This window comes from Taeniopygia guttata, chromosome 14 (assembly GCF_048771995.1).
Source record: "Taeniopygia guttata chromosome 14, bTaeGut7.mat, whole genome shotgun sequence".
NCBI lineage: Eukaryota > Metazoa > Chordata > Aves > Passeriformes > Estrildidae > Taeniopygia > Taeniopygia guttata.
In genome coordinates, this window is record NC_133039.1 from 1400524 (window position 1) to 1418084 (window position 17561).

The following is a 17561-nucleotide window of genomic DNA, read 5'->3' on the forward strand; positions in this document are numbered from 1 at the left end:
GAAACTGTATAGATGTAATTTAGTGTAATTATATTAATGCAGTCATTTGAGGAATGTAACTCCTGGAGAGATCTGGGAATATCTGTGAGTGGTTTTAGGTTTATATTACTTAACCTATTATTGGTAGACACCTCATAACTACCCCTCCAGTAAAATGCTGAATAAAGGAAAATGCTGGAAGGGTTGCTATGGTGGGAGGCGGCTGTATGTGGGAAATACACCAAATAACATCTGGTTTATTTTTGCATACTTGAATGAATCAGAAAATTTAAGTAATTTATTTTTCACCAGCTATTATTCTAATGTCATGTGGGTTCAACTTCTGAGGTAGGTTTTCAGAGATACCAAAAATTTACAATGCAGCTTTTCAGTTCCTAGTGCCGTGTAAAATGTTAACGTACAAAACTATTTCAGTCATATTTTTCCTACATGCGTAAAACATAATTTTTAAGCCAAGTAGATTGTTGCATAAATCAGACAATTTCTGGTCCTCCATATCTGAAATGGGAATTTCAACCCTGATTCTAAAATTTGAAAGGAATATGGGCCAGATGTAATTCTATGTGATTTCTGAAGCTGTAGCTCAGGAATTTTATTTCTGAATTTAACCTTTCCAGTTCACTTACATTTCTGTTTCTTTCTAAAAATGTTCATTTAGTGATGCAGAAAAAAAAGGCTTTTTTTTTAAGAAAGAAATTCTCATAGACTGATTTCTGAAATGGTAGATTTTTAGGTCTGTTAAATCTGATACAATCGTTCATAGACAGACAAGATACTTGAATCTCCAGATGACTCCATGCACAGGTTTAAATTACTTGCAGTAAGTGTAAAAAAAAAAAAAATCAATTTTCTTGCCTTAATTCTGAAGCAACAAGCTTATTACTTTTGAAAGTGTCCAAATAATAAATGGCAATAACAAGGTATGTCTAAGATTATCATGGTTTTTGAATAGAAAATAAAATCAATTCTGCCAAGGCAATCTTCTCTAGCTAAGTTGGAAGCAAAGAAACATGCTGAAAACAGAAGTTCTAGTCAATATTTGATCTACCATATTCTGTTCTTGAGCTGTGTTCTTCAAATCCTGTGTGGTAAAATCCCTCATGATCCTTGTTACAGGAGTTGTAACTTTAGTCTGTGTGTTTACACTACATAGCCTGGTGCAGTCCTGCTCCATGACTGTGTTTTATAACCACTATAAATAATCCTCAGTTGCAGCAAGCTTTCAAATATAGATGTGTTTGAAATGAACTCAGATGTTTTTCAGCCTGTCTGTATGTTCTTGTATAGTCCTTATCCCACTGTGTAAACAGCGGGTCCCACTATAAACAGAAGCAGCTCCTTGGGTTGTGTAATTGTGGAGCACCAAGTAGGAACTAGGTCGTTATCTGTGCTTTGCTGATCTGGTACCCATACTGCTGAATAAAGCAGGGCCTTTGGTTCTTTTGGCAGAGTTTCTTTTCAAGGAAGTATATGTATATATACTCCAAGGATATATGGGTTTCAAAAGCCCCAGATGCTGACTCTGAGAGATGTTTTCTCTGTGCACAAAGCCTGGACCCAATCTGACTTAAAGGTGCCCAGTGAGGTGTGACTTAATGTCTTTTTCCTCCATTTGCTAAGACTGGGAAATGGTCAGGACTTGTCCCAGCTCCTTCCACCCTCGGTGCTGGGCTTCTTTTCTATGCAAACTAGAGCATGATAAGGGGCTGATGTATGTTTGGGTGCTGTCCAAATGTGGAGTTCATGTCTCCAGGGCACAACACCCTGACCCAGGAACTCAGAAACATTCTTTCGTCCCTCATTAGACGTTGCCAGCAACACTGACAATAATTAGAATGAGGACTATAGAAAAGTAAGCTGAATGGATATGGAAATTGGTACTAGAGAAATAACAGCATCGGATATGAAAGCATGAAGTCTTTACAAACAAGAATCCATTGAGCATTTGAGAGCTAAGCCTGGTTTAATCAAATGGTGCATCAATGAAGTGATTCCACTGTTCAAATATTCGAAGGATCAGTGGGATGAAAAGACAGAAGCAGGCATTGTTCTTCCTATACAGTGCTGCATTTGTGTGTAGCTCCTGAGTGGTATCAGTGTCCAGATAGTCCAGTGATTTCAAGCTTTATTGCATAGCATAGGACAACTCAGACAGCAAATGCAAGTTCTTCTTTTCCATTTATGGAAAAATCACATTATATTCACTGTGGATTTTATTGGCAAATTGCTGCAGTCAGGTGTAAAGTAAATTACTTCAAGTCTGTTGCTCTGAATGAAAAATTAAATTTATTGTATTCAAGTTATAAATTCACTTAACAGTCTTTCCTTGAATTGTAATGGCTTCCTTCATCTGAGCTGAATTATAGTAATGACTGCACCTTGCTAAAAAGGATACATTTAAAAAGAAACTTTACTAAACAGGAAGCTTAAGGAGAAAAAGGCTAGAAAAGGCCAGGTGAATCTCTGGAGCAGGAGGCCTGTCTCCCTTGGAACATGAATTCCAGCCTGGTTGTGCCTGGTTCATTGTTACAGCAGAAAATGCCCTTTAACTGCAGAGGAACTGAGCTTGAGCTCCTGTTCACACAGGAGGAGGTAGATGGGGAGGTGCTTGATGCATTTTTGATTCTCTGAGAGAACTCACAATTTTTGAAGGATTTCACTTATTATTTTATTTGACTCTTGCATTTTGATATACCATACCATGACATCCATATTAAAAATCTAGATGGTGAGAGCAGAAGGTGTCTTGTTGATTCCCAAATTCTCCATATTGGCTTGTCCCTTTCTGAGTAGAGATAGATGAAAGCAGGTGATAAGGACAATAAATGCCTAAGTGCTTTGCTGAATTTGAGAAGTAAGAATATTTTGCGAATATATTCTATGTCCTACATTATGCTGAGCTGGGCTGTACAAGCTGTAGCTCTGGGCAAAATTTGTCACGTAGAAGTTTTTCTGGAAAGTTAATTACTTCTGTGGCCAATGTGATGTTACTGAAATTTGATTATTAAATGAAATGTGAAGCCTTTACTAAGAAATGCTCCAAAGCTGTTATCTCAGAATACCATGGCAAGGTAATTTCAGAATACCAGATCCCAGCTACTTCCTGAAAGTTGCATCTATATAAAACCTTACTGAGCAGTGATGTTGAAAAATGCATGCTAATCAGTGCAGATCTTCCCCATCACCTAACCCTGTAATTGATGGTGCCATCAACAGCAGAGACAGTCATTTAAATTATGAATGCTTCTGGTTATGAATGATGGATATTTTTTTGGCACAGGAATTAAAGAGTATGCATTATTAGAACTAGTAGAAGAATTCAAGTCATGCTTTGGAGAAAAGTACAAAGTTAGGCATGGTTTAACATTCATGAATATTTGGCGAACAAGCAGATTTTTCTATTAAATATGTAGGTGTTTCAAAATTAATAGAGAAGAATCCATTGAATAAGGTTTGAAAGTTGTTCTAAGCCTTGTTGAAACTGATGCATAAGGCCACCACTCTTAAATTTAAATCTCTATAAGCAGTTGTGTCAGTGCATTTATGGGTGTAAGCAACTGAAATGATCTGCCTGGTCTCTGTTAATTTGTTCCATTTTGGTGGAGGCAGTCCTGAGAGGTTTCTGGGCAATGACTCTGCTGGGTCTGAGGGACAGTAACTTAGTACATGGTGTGACCCACTGCTCTGGAGCATTTGCTTGGACATCTTCTATAATCAGAAGAATTATATTTATTTGCAGAATTTATTTCTATTTACACACGGAGTGTATGGACAATTCAGTGTTATTAACAAAAGGAAAACATGGAAACTTATCTTCTGCTGAAATGGCCAGCAGGTCATCTTCCAAGAGGAGGATTTCCTTTGAGTGAGTGGAACTGGATTTCACCCAGTTTTAAAACTAGAAGTATAAAAAACATTATCTGATAATCAGGCAGCACTTGTATCTTGGTGTCCTAATTCTGCCAGTTCTTTAGCAACCCCCCAGAGTTTTCCAAGGAAAACTGGATAAACAACAACATTGGCAAAAATAGCAAGGCTGCTCTTAGAGAAACAAACATAATTATAAAATAGAAAATAAAGGTGCAATCTTTAGATGTTAAAATGCTGTAACAACCTTCCCACAAAAAGAACATCCATAAACCTCCTGGAGACTGCAGTCTGTGGGGTATCACCTGTGTAGGGATATTGCCAGAGGGATTTGAGAGGACAGACTTGGGATTGAGGCCATTGTGCTTTGGCTCTTGTTAGCTCAGGTCCTCCAGTAAACCCAGCTGAAGCTCATGGCCCAGGAAGGTGGCAGCTGTCCCTGGGCAGCATGGAGCCAGTGCTGCACAGCATGCTCAGCTGTGCCTCTGGGGAGGAAAACAGCCTGAAATTCAGCTTTCTCAAAAGAGCAAAACCTGTTTGGAGACACTGTCTCATGACTGGGCAGAGCTAGAGATTTTCCTGGTTTATTTAAATTAATCTGGGTAAGCCTCACTGAAACAGAGCAGCCATTTGTTCTCCTGAGGAGATCTGACATCGTCCCAAGAGCGAGCCGTGCCTGTGGGTCAGTTCCTACAACAGATTTTGCATTTACAACCCTGCCATAAGCAGCAGGAATAAGGCTGAGCATCCCATCCTGCTTGCTTGGCGTGACATGGCTTGATGTAAGAAATGCAGAATTGAGCTAATATAGTTACTAAACCGTTTGTTTGTGTCCAGGGAATGCAGAACACATGTGGAGCAGTTGGAAGAGATAAAAAACACCATAGAATTATAGATGAGAAATGTTTACAGTTAAAGCAACAAAGAGATTTCTTTGTAGTCTCTTTCCTGATTATTTTGAAGGGTGTTTAGGTGAAAAAGGCTTGACATGCGAAAGCTATTATTAACTCCATTTACAATCAAATTAATTTGACTCAAACAATACTTTTCAAAATAATCTTTGTTTCCATTCATTCCAGCCTAGCAAAGGAAAATCAATGTGTTTAACACCACCACTTAATTTAGAACATTTTAAGTTGTCAGATGAATCCGATAATTCAGCTTGTCCTCTACTGTTTCAGCTACTAAGGAAATTCCAACTAAGGAACTGCTAGATCAGATATCCTGTGTCTCAGCTGACCCAAAATCCCCATCATGGTTTTAGCACTATTCTTAAGAGAACCATGCAGAACCATGCAGACTTTGTGAATATCAGACTTGTTTACCTGAGTATGGCAGAGCATTTAATTTAAAGGATATTGCCATCAGTATTAGAAAACTCAAAATTAAAGGATGATGTATTGAATATTCTTTATTTTTGTTGCTAGTAGCACAATTCATTAATGACAGCTCAGTAGAAAACAAAAGAAGCTTAATAGTTCCTTCTCGGTGGTGGTGGGAAAGTCTCTCCACCAAAATCATGAAGTAAATATCTTTCTATGACTCTTAAATGCTTTTTTTCTAAATTCTAATTTCTAAGGTCCATGTGTGTTCCTCCCACTGTGTTCATAACTGAGCAAAGCTGAATAATCCTGCAGCAAGAGCTTGTGCTTGCGCTGCTGCTCACAAGTCTTGTGGTGTGATTTTGGCACAAAAGCAACAGTACAAAATTGAAAAAGACCACAAATTTTACTCCAGCCTTAGGGTTTTCTAAAAGCACAGGCTCTCAGCCTAGTTTGTGTTCAGACTGTTTTTTCAAATCACCGACAGGGTGTAAAATTACAGACTGGTCAATGCAGATAAAGCTGACACATATTTTCAAGCACAGTGAGAGTTTAGGGCTATATTTAACAAAAACACTGAGTTCTGTGTTTGGGGAATAGACTCTGCCTCCGTACCCAAAAGAGTCACCAGAATCCAAATTCTCTCTAGCTTCTCCTGTTGATCACATCCCACACACTGGTTTCAAGTTTTATCAGATTGTGCCTGTTTAGGGAAAGAGCTACATTTTTGAGGTAAATACATGGAAGGTAGGTTTTTAAAATGCATCCAATTTTTAACTCTCAAGGACTTAGTGTCTTTTCTCCATAGTGCTGCTAAAAATGCAGCCTCGGATTTCCTTTTCATGCAAGGGAAAATGTGCGGTCTTGACAAGCTCAGGAGAAGGGACGTATTTTCTGATGTTGCCTAGAGCACATCTGTGCACAGAGCTATTTCTGCCTTTATCTCACAGCTGACCACGTTACACTTCTAGAGTTAGGAAGAAGCTGCAGACCAAATGCTGGGTTTTACAAATTTGTCTGTAAATATCATAGTAGAATTCCTGTACAGTGAAAAACATGGGCAAAGTGACTGTTCTTAACACTGAAAATTAGGTTCCCTCCCCAAACAAATATACTGCCAAATTGACTTTGTTTTATTGACTTCCAAATATTTGCAATTAATACTATAAAGTCCCTTTCTTTGAATCATATGTGACAGGAATCTTTCCCTGGTGGTAATGGTTACTTCTCTTCTGGGGAACACAGAACACTTTCCAGATCTTTCTGAGACAGTTTCTATTATCTGACATTTCTGCAGGCAACATTTGTTTAGTGGTGAATTGGATGGTAAATTCTACAGCTGTGAAGTTGTAGGAAACAAGAGTCTTGGCAAATTTCTAAATAAAGCTCTGGTAAGGAGTGATTGGGAATTTAATGAATACAAATTGTAGAATCAATCTCTCAATGTGTTTTGATTACGGTAAAGTGCATATATAATACGGGTTTTTATTGCACTAAATAGGACAGCACTGAAATTTATTATGAGCTCCTATTTATATTATTTTCCTCTGCTTTTCATTCTTATAAAACCTTTCAAATACAAAAGAGTGTTTCTCTGTAAGTTCTTCAGCTGGGAAGATTTAAATTAAAAAAAAAAAAAAAAAGTTAAGAGGCCACAATCCCAATGCTGGAAAACTCAAAGGTTTTATAAGGATGAAAAGCAAAGAGAAAGATTTTTTTTTTCCTATGCATGGAAAGACAGGCTCTGTATGTGTGTGGTATGTCAGACTTTACTTTATGATTTTTGTATTTTTAACTTTATAAGAAGAGGATGCTCAGACAATTGCTCTGGTGGTTTTATTCTGCATTAAGGAATCTCTCTGACAAGAAGGAGATTTTCAGGGCAAATGAATCAAGTTGAAATCTCAGCACATCTCACCCTGGGTAGCCCCGCAGTCTGTCTGGCCCAGCCATGTCCCTGTGTGCTTCTCACACAGCACTGAACAGTCCCTGTGGCTGATGGAACAGTCCCTGTGGCTGATGAGGGTGGACACAACTCTTTCAGAGGCTGCTGCTGTCATTCCTCTGTTGTCTGGAGAACAGATTGCAGAATGAAATTAACTTTCCCTGACAGAAATAAATACAATACACAGAAAAAACAGTGTTCCTGGGTCCAAAAGAAAGACATTCCATGGATTTCTGCTGGGACTAGAGTAAGATTTAGTCTTACAAACAACATCATAATTTATAAATTATGGGGAAAATATCTGAAATTTATAAATGCCTACTATATGAGACTTCCTGTTCCATTAAAGTCAATGGCAAAATTCCCATTTACTTGAGTGCCAACATGATCTGGACCACAATAAGACATGTTACCCACTCAAATTATGTTATAATTAACATTTGGAAATTGCTTAACAAGGTGGATCTGATAGCTATAGAAACTGTGGGTCATTCGAATGAATTTAATCTTTGTTTCTCTACTACTTTAATTGAAAATTAAGTAGTAATGTTTTTACCAAGATCTGTAAATTTTTCATCCTGTACCTCATCATGGTTAAAGCTATGTTAGTATACTTTGTGACCATTGTCTAAATACATGGAAGTTTCTCTTAAGGTGATGTGGTCATTGTCAGCCATATTCTTAAATTTACTTCCCAGTCAAAAGAGGAACATTTCAACACATGGTCAGAGAATGATGGTAATTGTTAGCAGAAGGAGGAAAAGGCCACTCTTCAGGCAGAAATGGTTGCAGGATGCCCAGGAGTGGCAGCAGGTATCTGGCTGAATAATTCACATGGCTGAGTTCAGGAGTAAGGACCTACCCTGGCAGGGATCAAGAGGAAGTGCAGGACTGGACCCCACTCCTGCACCTCTGCAGTTCTGCCTCCAGGAAACACGTCTGTGGATGTAAATTGTTTATGCTTTTCAGAGAGAAATATGCAAAACCCTGGATGCGCTACCTGAATTCTAATTCTGATGTTGATCCTCCCTGTGGCCCTGGACAGCTGATATTCATTGTGTGCTTTGTGCCAGTTTGCTACAGGCATTTAAGGGACAGGCTTTGTTTTTAAAAAAGGGTGAAAGAAAGAGGTCAAAGCCAAAATGGAAACTGTTGATATTGTCTCAGTGTATATTGAACAGATTCTGATGCTACAAACTGCTTAATTGCAAGACAGATGATTCCAGGAGTCAGATCCCACTCAGTGTGAATGCATCACAAAGGGTTCCATCACTTAGCATGCTGCTTCCCCATAAGCAAAACTTGGATATTCTCTTTAATGGCTGAAAGGTTTGTGTGAACTCTACAGTTACTATTAAAGATTTCTGGAGATGAAAAATTGTACTGGAACACAGGCTAGTTGATTTTGTTGTCAGGGTGGTTTTGGTTTGGTTTGGTTTGGTTTGGTTTAGCTTTTAGCTTTTCTGTAAGTTCTTAAGTTTAATAGAAACAGGATCTGAGTTACACTAGTCATGCGTTTTTGCTTATCCCTGTATTGACAAAGTTTCAGCTTTTGCCTGATTAAGAGCTGCCTTATGGTAGATTTGGTCCATGTATGAATTTTCCCAGCTATCAAGATGGTAGTTTTATTTTAAAATTAAATAGTCCCATCTGATCTGCTGTGCAAGCCAATAATAAATGGCAAAGAACTAGATTCAGAAAAATAAAATAATGGGGATTTTTTTCTGTATTTCATTTTGTTCTGTGCAGTCCATCTTGGATTAGAGAGAGAAACAAATATTGTTATGGAGAGCACAGAAACAGTGCAAATATGTTTATGTATTTCTAATTTTGTCTTGGGTGTTGAATTGCCCTGGGTTCAGTTGCATAATGATAAGTAAAGCAACTGGACACAATCCAGTGCAAAGTGATGCATGAAACCAGCACTTTTCCCTCCTAGTGTGTGAAAATTTGTATCAGCAAGAAATAGATAGGCTAACTTGTATGTAGCTGGAGAACTGCCTGCATTTTGATACTTACATTCTTTTAAAATGACTCATTCTTCAGTGCAGACACCAGATCCCCAGTGCTGAGGCCCAGCAGTGACATGCTGACACTGGGCTTCATTAACCCTCATCCCCGCGCCGTGCTCCAGCGTGACCCCAGCAGGGGCACCGGGGAAACTGGGGCAGGTGCTTCTTGAGAAGGGATAAAGCCCAAAATTCCACCTCACAAATCCATACTGGAGCCAGGGTTAGGTCTGAACTCTGCTACCTTCTTGTCACAGCCCTGCACACCAGGTCCTCTTGACTGGAACTTCACTGTGTGACAGTCTGGGGTGGCCTGGCTGCAAAACCCAACATCCTGGTCAGCCACGTTCTGTCAGGAGTTGGGACAAGGTGCTGCCTCTTTAAGGAAAAGGCCAGTCATTGTTTTTCTGCTGCTAATCAAATATATTGGTTATTACAGGCTCAACAATTATTTTAAAAATCCCCACCTCTGGTAATGACTTTGTTCTTTCAGCATGTTTCACTGGGAAAACCTGATATTTGATTTTCTGTGAACTATGTAACAGGAAAGACTAATGAAAAAAGGCCTGTGGTGTTTAAAGGAAATTACATTTTTAATAAATAAATTACCTTTAAAACAACCCTCAAGCATCAGACAGATAAATCAAAGAATAATTTCTCTGTTTTGCCATTTTTTAGAAAAGTAAGAAATGTAAAGCATTCTGTTTTTTACACAGCACCCCAACAGCTACTTTTATATGGCATAGAATAATAGTATTTGTGTGAAAGAAGGAGGGAGAGATTCAATTCTAGAATGAAATCCTATTTGGTTCTGGGTTTATATTGTTTTTTTCCAAATCCACATCCAATCTCTGGGAGGTAGATCTTGTAGTAGGATTTGAAGTGATGCAAGAATAAGTATGTAAATAAGTCAGATTAGTGTCAGGAGAGGGCAATGTTTAAACTAATGTTACAGACTAAGCCGGTGTAACAATGTGGGTAAAGATCACACAGATTTGGGCTGCTGCTAATCAGCCGGTCAGAAACTCTGCATTTTCATTTTTCAGACTGTGACTCTTTTAAATAAGACACAAACAGACAAACACATTGCAGACTTATCTTTGGTAGGTGAAGATCTGGAGCCCAATTGTAATTACTAGTAGCTGTTTACAGCTGGCTTACACACCTCCCAAAGCTGAATTAGCAGTGGCAAAGCGAGCACCTCTTCCCCCACAGTGAGAGACAGCTCTGACCTTTGAGGGTTCAGCAGGCCTTTCTGAAACTGCTGGGATTTATTAATCACTTGGATTGTATGGATTGACAAAAGGACAACTCAAAAGATGGTAAGTCATCATGAATGCGGGAGTTCATCTCCTTGATCTCTGAATGATGTTTAAAGGTTCATGATTTATTCCCAAGTGACTGAAGCAGCGGGGTGGGAGTTGAGGTCTTCCCACTTTATTTTTTTAAATGCACAGTATTTCACTTTTGGATGAGGTGTAACTTAAACTGTGTGCTTGGAGCAGTCACCTGTGGACTATTCTGCTCTTACAATGGTCCAGGGAGTGCTGTATGTTGGAAGTCATTGATGGAGAAGTAGAGGGATCAAGCTGGGCACATTGCTCTAACTAAAACCAAAGCAGAAGTATAAACACTGTCTTCTCCAGCTCAGCTGAGCTATTCAATGGTGGCTGAAAATTGTCACTAAGTGGCACAATGTCATTCGAGGCTTTGTAATAGCCTTGGTGCTGCTGTGATACTCCTGGAGGATGATGCAAAGCAGTGGCAGTGACTATTATTAATCCCAAATAAGCACCTTGCACTGCATGACACATTCTTGGTATGCAGCAGTCAACAAGCAGGGAACTTTTCTGTGCTAACTCTGTGTAAACTTATTGAATTCTGCTCCTACTTGACAGCCAGTCCTTGCAGATTATTTTTCTTTTCTTCCATTTAGATTATTTTTCTTGGAGCAGGCAAGATTTGCCTAAGAGGAAATGGCATAAGAACAGGATGGAAAAGAAGATTGCATTCTGTTGCTTAAAGGCTGGTCCTGCTAGAATAAAAGGGATAATGCACTAATCAAATTTTGACAAGGAATTAAGGAGAAAAGATGGGAAAGCATTTTTTAACTCCTTGCACTAAAGCCCAATGCCTGAAAAATAAAGCAGTTCTTATGCATAAACATAATTTTGATGGAGTTGGCATTACCCAGGCATAAGTCATACATCTATAGCAGCCATAAACGTCAGTGCATGAAAGAATGGGCCTCACACATGCTGGTGATGCCAAGAAATTAGGGAGACCACCTGTTCCAAGATGAAGTACAATATAAATAAACACAGATACCTCATCTTGCCCAGCTGGTACCAGCACAGGTAGCATGTGTTGCATGTGATGCATGAGGACATGATTGTGTCACTGAAGCATACATGGCCTGACCTGCTTGTACAGGACAAAGAGAAGTAACAGAGGGAGTGATCATAATAAAGAACTGTTTTGGGAGAATGTTTCACTGTGATCAGCCACCTTCAAAAAAAGGCTGGATTTCAGGCTGCAGGGAAGGACAGGTGATCCATGAATTTTACTCAGAAGTGCAGCTCTGCTGCAGTCATGGTGGTAAAGATGGGGAGATGAAAGTATTGGACTTGTCAGTCAGGGCTTGACTTGTTGAGTCCTCTTCCTTTGTGCTTTCTGAGAGACAGTACATCCAAAACAGAGAATGGAGACTGAAGTGAAACAAATAGGCAAGGAGCAAGGAATGACCAAAAGACAGAAAAATAACGAGAGTGAAAAAGTGAACAAGATGCTGTTGTGTACTACATGTCGGAGGTGATCTTGTCTCTCTCCTTTCAGCTGCTGTCGTCTGAGCCTGGCAGGAAGAACAGGACAAGGCTGGTAACCAGCAAACACTGACTTAAAAGCTCTGGCAAGATTGACATCAGTGTGTTAAGAGATCTCTTGCCTCCCCCAATTTTCTTTCTCTTACTGTGTTTTCTTAATATGTTATACATCATAAGATTTCTTAAAACCTAAAGCCTTTAGTCATGGAGGATTTGCATTGATGTAGGAAACTTGCTCAAGGACTAAGGGTGTGCAGTCCTTGCTCAGCTTGACTTCCAGCCTCTGGCCTGTCCCCAGCCTAGTTCTGCATCCCTTTGGAATGCCCAACCCTGCATCCTGCCATTGGCAATGCCCAGTTCTCGCAGATGGGAACGCACGGTTCCACATCCCAACGCTGGGAATGGCCATCTCCCCCATCCCACCGTTGGGAACGCACAGTTCCACATCCCAGTGCTGGGAATGCCCGATTCTCCCCATGCCCCGTTGGGAACGCACAGTTCCACATGCCAGCGCTGGGAATGCCCGACTCTCCCCATGCCCCGTTGGGAACGCACGGTTCCACATCCCAACGCTGGGAATGCCGACTCTCCCCATGCCCCGCTGGGAACGCGTGTTCCCGCTGCCGGAGGTCCCGCTGCCCGCGCAGGGAGGCCGCTCAGCGCCATCTCGCGTCTGCCGCGCTGGGGCCGCGGCCGCGGGTTTTTGGGATGGGAGGATGGCCGGGCCGTCCCTCGGGGCCGGGAAGCAGCAGGATCAGGCAGCGGGATCAGGCAGCAGGATCAGGCAGCGGGATCAGGCAGCGGGATCAGGGGCTGCGCTGCTGTGCCGTAGAACGCTCGGCAGCCGCCGGGCTCTGCGTGCGAGCGGCACGGAGCAGCTGAGGTCGTAATTAGGTACAAAAAATTGGAGGCTCTAAAACTATTTGAAAATCGTATTTTATGGAAAAAGCTGCCCCTCTTACACTGCTGAGTCAGCCAGGAGGATGGATATGAGGATTTATTGATAGGATGCTAAATTCTGCTCTGCAGTGCAAAAAGCGAGGGATGAAATATCAGTAGCAAGGTCAAGGAAGCTTCCAGGGCTGCCCCTTCCAGCTGCTCTGCTGTTTTGTGTCACCTCTGTCTGCGACTCCTCTGGCTCCCTCAGGTGAGCACAGAGCTGCTCTGACATAGCCCAGAGCCTTTCCATCCTGCCAGGGTGTACTGTATGTGATCCTTCATCCCACTGCGATCTTTCCTGTGCATTTCTCTGCAGTGGAGGTTCAGTTTTCCAGAAAGATTTTTCCCAATTGTCTCGGCTCCCTCATCAAGCTGTGAAAAGCTCCCATCGGCATTAGTACCTGAATCATATCACCTATGCTAAACCTTATGTAGATGCCTTCTATTATGTAGATAAGCATTGGATCCTCAAATGAATGAAGAATCCAATTTCAAACAAAACAGTTCTTTGGGGTTTGAAATATCCTGCAGCGCCATATCCACTGGGACACAGGAGTGCCCAAGTGCACAGGCAGGGTCTATTGAAATTATGCTAGTTCTAAGAGGAAAAAAAGCACCTTATCCTGACAGGCTACAACTTACACAGGATTTTATTATTAACTCAGAATTATTCATACCAATTTTATGTTCAAAACTCCAGAAAAATAAGAAAATATTTCATTGTGGTGGAAAATCGAAGCAGGCTGAGAGAGCCCCAGAGTCACATTATGATATAGTTGGGAAAGGGATGAAAAGCAACATAAGAGAATGAGATCAAACCATGGCACATGTGTTGTTGCTACTGTTACTAATACTGTTTCCACAAATACTAGAGATGTAGGTATTTCTCAGACATAAAGGAAAGAATTACATTTGGCCAGGCAGTTCACAGTGGGATATGAGCTTGCTTTTTTTTTTTTTTTTTTTGACATGGAAACAAATAAAATAAACACAACATTAGCAATTATTTGGCTTCCTGTTGAGAACATATTATGTAACTACTCTGGCTTTCTTTCCTCATAACACAGGGTGGGGAAGAAGATCACTGTAGGAAAATGAATAATACGGACATACACCCTGCAGTATTTCAGAGAATCACCCTTGGCAGGTGCAGAAAAGGTGTCCTTGAACTTGCACAGCATCACAGCTTTATCACATTCTGTACTGTGATAAAAGAGCAGAATCAATAACTCAGAGAATGGGGACTGAGCAGCTGATGCTGAATAGAAGTCCTAGGAGGTAAACGGTGTTTGAGAAGAACATAATAAGCAACCCAAGTTTCTCCAGTCCTCTGTAACCCATGTTTGATTTCAGTTAGCAAGGGCCAGCCTACAGAACAGTTACTCCAGATTTATACCAATATAAGCGAGAATGGAAAAACAGGCACTTGGGAAATGAAAATTCAGCCATAAGATTGTAGAGAATAAAATGTCATAGAATTATTATTTTGGCCAATGGAGCAGAGTGCATTATATTTGAAAATGGAGAGCCACACTGCACTAGAAGGTGCTCCAGTGCTGCAGAAGGGGCCTGGAGAGGAGGAGTTGGTCCATCCACACACCTACACAAATCATTCTACTCAGCAGTGCAGCCAGGTGCAAATCCCAGCTGCCTGTGAGGAGAAATACATAATTTGGCTATGTTTCATCCAGAGTACTCTGCACTTCCCAGGCAGATTTAACTTTTTGGAGGTGAAATTGAATAACTGGCAAAGTCCCAGTGTTTCAGAGAAATGTGAAAAAAATCTCAAAAACTAACTTTTGCAGCAGTGAGGATGTACTGGGAGGAGACTGCTAGTTCCCTGCTGGTGGAACACTTTGGGAATCAGAAAACTCTGTGAAGCATAGGATCCACACACAAGAAATACAGAACAAGAGAGATCTAGTCTTATTTCAAGCTTCTGTTGGTATATCCCAAACATTGATTGCCCACAGACTCATTTTCTTAGTTATGCAACTCTTCCATGGGAATATCAAGTTCCATATTAAGACTGTTTAGGTTCTTTGCCCCTACTGCTCCCTTTGAAAGACCATGCAAGAGTGTGATCTCCTTCAATAGCTAAACGTGTTTTCTGTAGTTTTCAGTCTAAACATTTTGTTGATCAGATTATAAACATTTTATCTCACAGTCATGTTAACCTTTAATTCTTTTCCCACCCTATTTATAATGAAATCTATTTATAAAGGACTTGCATATTGTTCCATCTACAGTCACATTGAAGAAGTCATGTTCTTTTTATCTCTCCCTAAGACTGCTAATTCTGTAATTGCCTTAATAGCCAGTCTGCACTGATTCCAGTTTCAACTAATCTATTTCAACATTGTTGACAGGAACTGTATAAATATTTCACACAAAATCTTACCAGTGCCTTGTCTAAAAGTGCCAATATTTCCTTCTCTGCTAAAAATCTCACCTAACCCATCTGAACACTACATTATCTGTTTCCACAGCTGTGTTGTACTGGCAGATTTGGCACACTGTCAGTCTATCAGAACACTCGGATCTTTTTCCTTCTCTGTTTCTTCCAGCTGATGAATCCCAAGAACATGACTTTGCAGTTCACATTATTAAATTTCTATCACTGCAGGAAATAAGGTCATCTAATTCCAGTGTGGTGATCTGGTCCTCCTCAGGATTGGCAATACCCTCCAGCTTTTTGTCACATGCACACATTTTGAGGCTGGTTCCTAATTTATGGAAATGTGGATTATATGGTATTGCTCCAAAGAATGATCCCTGAGAACACCATTAGGTAATTTGCTCCATTCTTGTAACTCCGTTTTTATTCCAACCTGTTGCTCCTTCTTCACATTGTTTTTATATTAATCCCTATCACCTCCACTTTCAGTAATGAATTCCTGCAGAGCACTGTATCAAATGATCTGTTTGAACTTCAATAGACCGAGTTCACTGCATTATTTCATTCTGGAGAGACAATTATCTTACTCAAGATACACCAGCTCAGTTTGATATCCTCTGCTCTGGTAAACCATGTATGTTTTCTTAAATTCTGTTTGCCTCCTTACAATTAATTTGTTCTAAGACTTGCCATTATACTGAATTTTAAAAATATATTTTAGAATATGTATACTTTCTAAAAATAAATTTCAGAATATAAACATTGTATTTGCTATGCTGAAGTCCTAGGCAAGCTTTCATTGAAATTGATTAAACACTGGTTGCTTTTACTTGTAAATTCATATACCAGTTATTTCAGTATGCTATGGAGGAGATTTTATGTATTCCTCAATAGTTTTTTGCATGAAGAAATATACTCTGTTTTTGTAATTTCATGTTATACTACTGCTTCCTTTATGTGTCAATCCCATCTGTTATTAGTCTAATTTCAAAGCAAAGGATCATTGCTTATTCTCAAGCAACACCATCTCCTGTTAGCTGATTTATTATTTAAGAAAATAACTTCATACCATCCCTGTGTCTTTGATGGAGCTCTGCTATCACTGGTGGCATTAATTTTCTGCTTTAGGTCTGGGAAGTTAAAGTCTTCCTTAAACAAGGAAGACTTTACTTTCCTGTAAATTTACCTTTATTATAATTTATATTTGAATAGAGGAAGGAGGTTGTAAAAGATCCTCAGCACTATCCTGCTGGGGCAGTTTTTGTCATCTCTAGTCTGAATTATTTCCACCCAAACAGAATTTGTTTGGTCAGTGCAATCACAGATTCCTTTATAATTTCCTCAACATTCCTCAACCCTCCCTCCCTCTCCTCTCATTTCTGTCTTCCCTAACAGATTCCCTACATACTGCATTAGTGGGAATATTCTATTCTCAGGAGAAATGCAGAAAACCTCTCCATGCTCCAGCAGAGTTGTTGATGAGCTTCTGATAGCCCACCTTGCCTTTGACATTGCCATTCTGTCTGGGCAAGACAATTTCAGGGGAGACAGGGTATGTCCTGTGTGAGGCCCAGGGGGAGGCTGTGCCCTGCCATGTCCAGATGATAGCCAAACACTTTTCACAATCAAAGATGACCTGAAAATAGGCATTTGATAGCTTAACTGCCTGTGTGAACACCCTGATTCCACAGGTCCTCAGGCCCTGACTACCTTCTCAGGATTGTCATAGAGGAGTATTAATATGAAAAAAGAGTACAGAAACACTGATTTTTGTACTTAATGATTTGTTCCCCTGTGGATGTAATATTTCCAGTATTTTTCTGGCATTCACAGGCAATGAGAATAGTCAGAGCACTTCCTATGGAGAGATCTACTTGAGCTAATATGCATGTCATACTTGTTCTTCAGAGAAATTATTTTAGCCACATCACAAAGCCATTCACTGAGGTTATAAATTTCAGCAGAGCCAGGGGAGAAATATGCTCCAACATACCTGATCCCCAGAATTCATCAGAGATTTACTTCTTGGCACTGATTGCAACATCAAACAAAAAATAAAGGACTTGTTGAGAAATGACATTGCTGGCGTTCTTTTGGCCCCAGTCACTCATGTCTGCACACACCCAGTTGCTGTGGCTGGGAGCGCCTCCAGACAGAGCTGAGAGATGCAAAGCATTTTCCAAATGTTTGCACAATGAAGAATTGCCATCATAGGCGCAGGAGCAAGTGTTTTCAGAAAGTAAATATTGTGCATTTCTA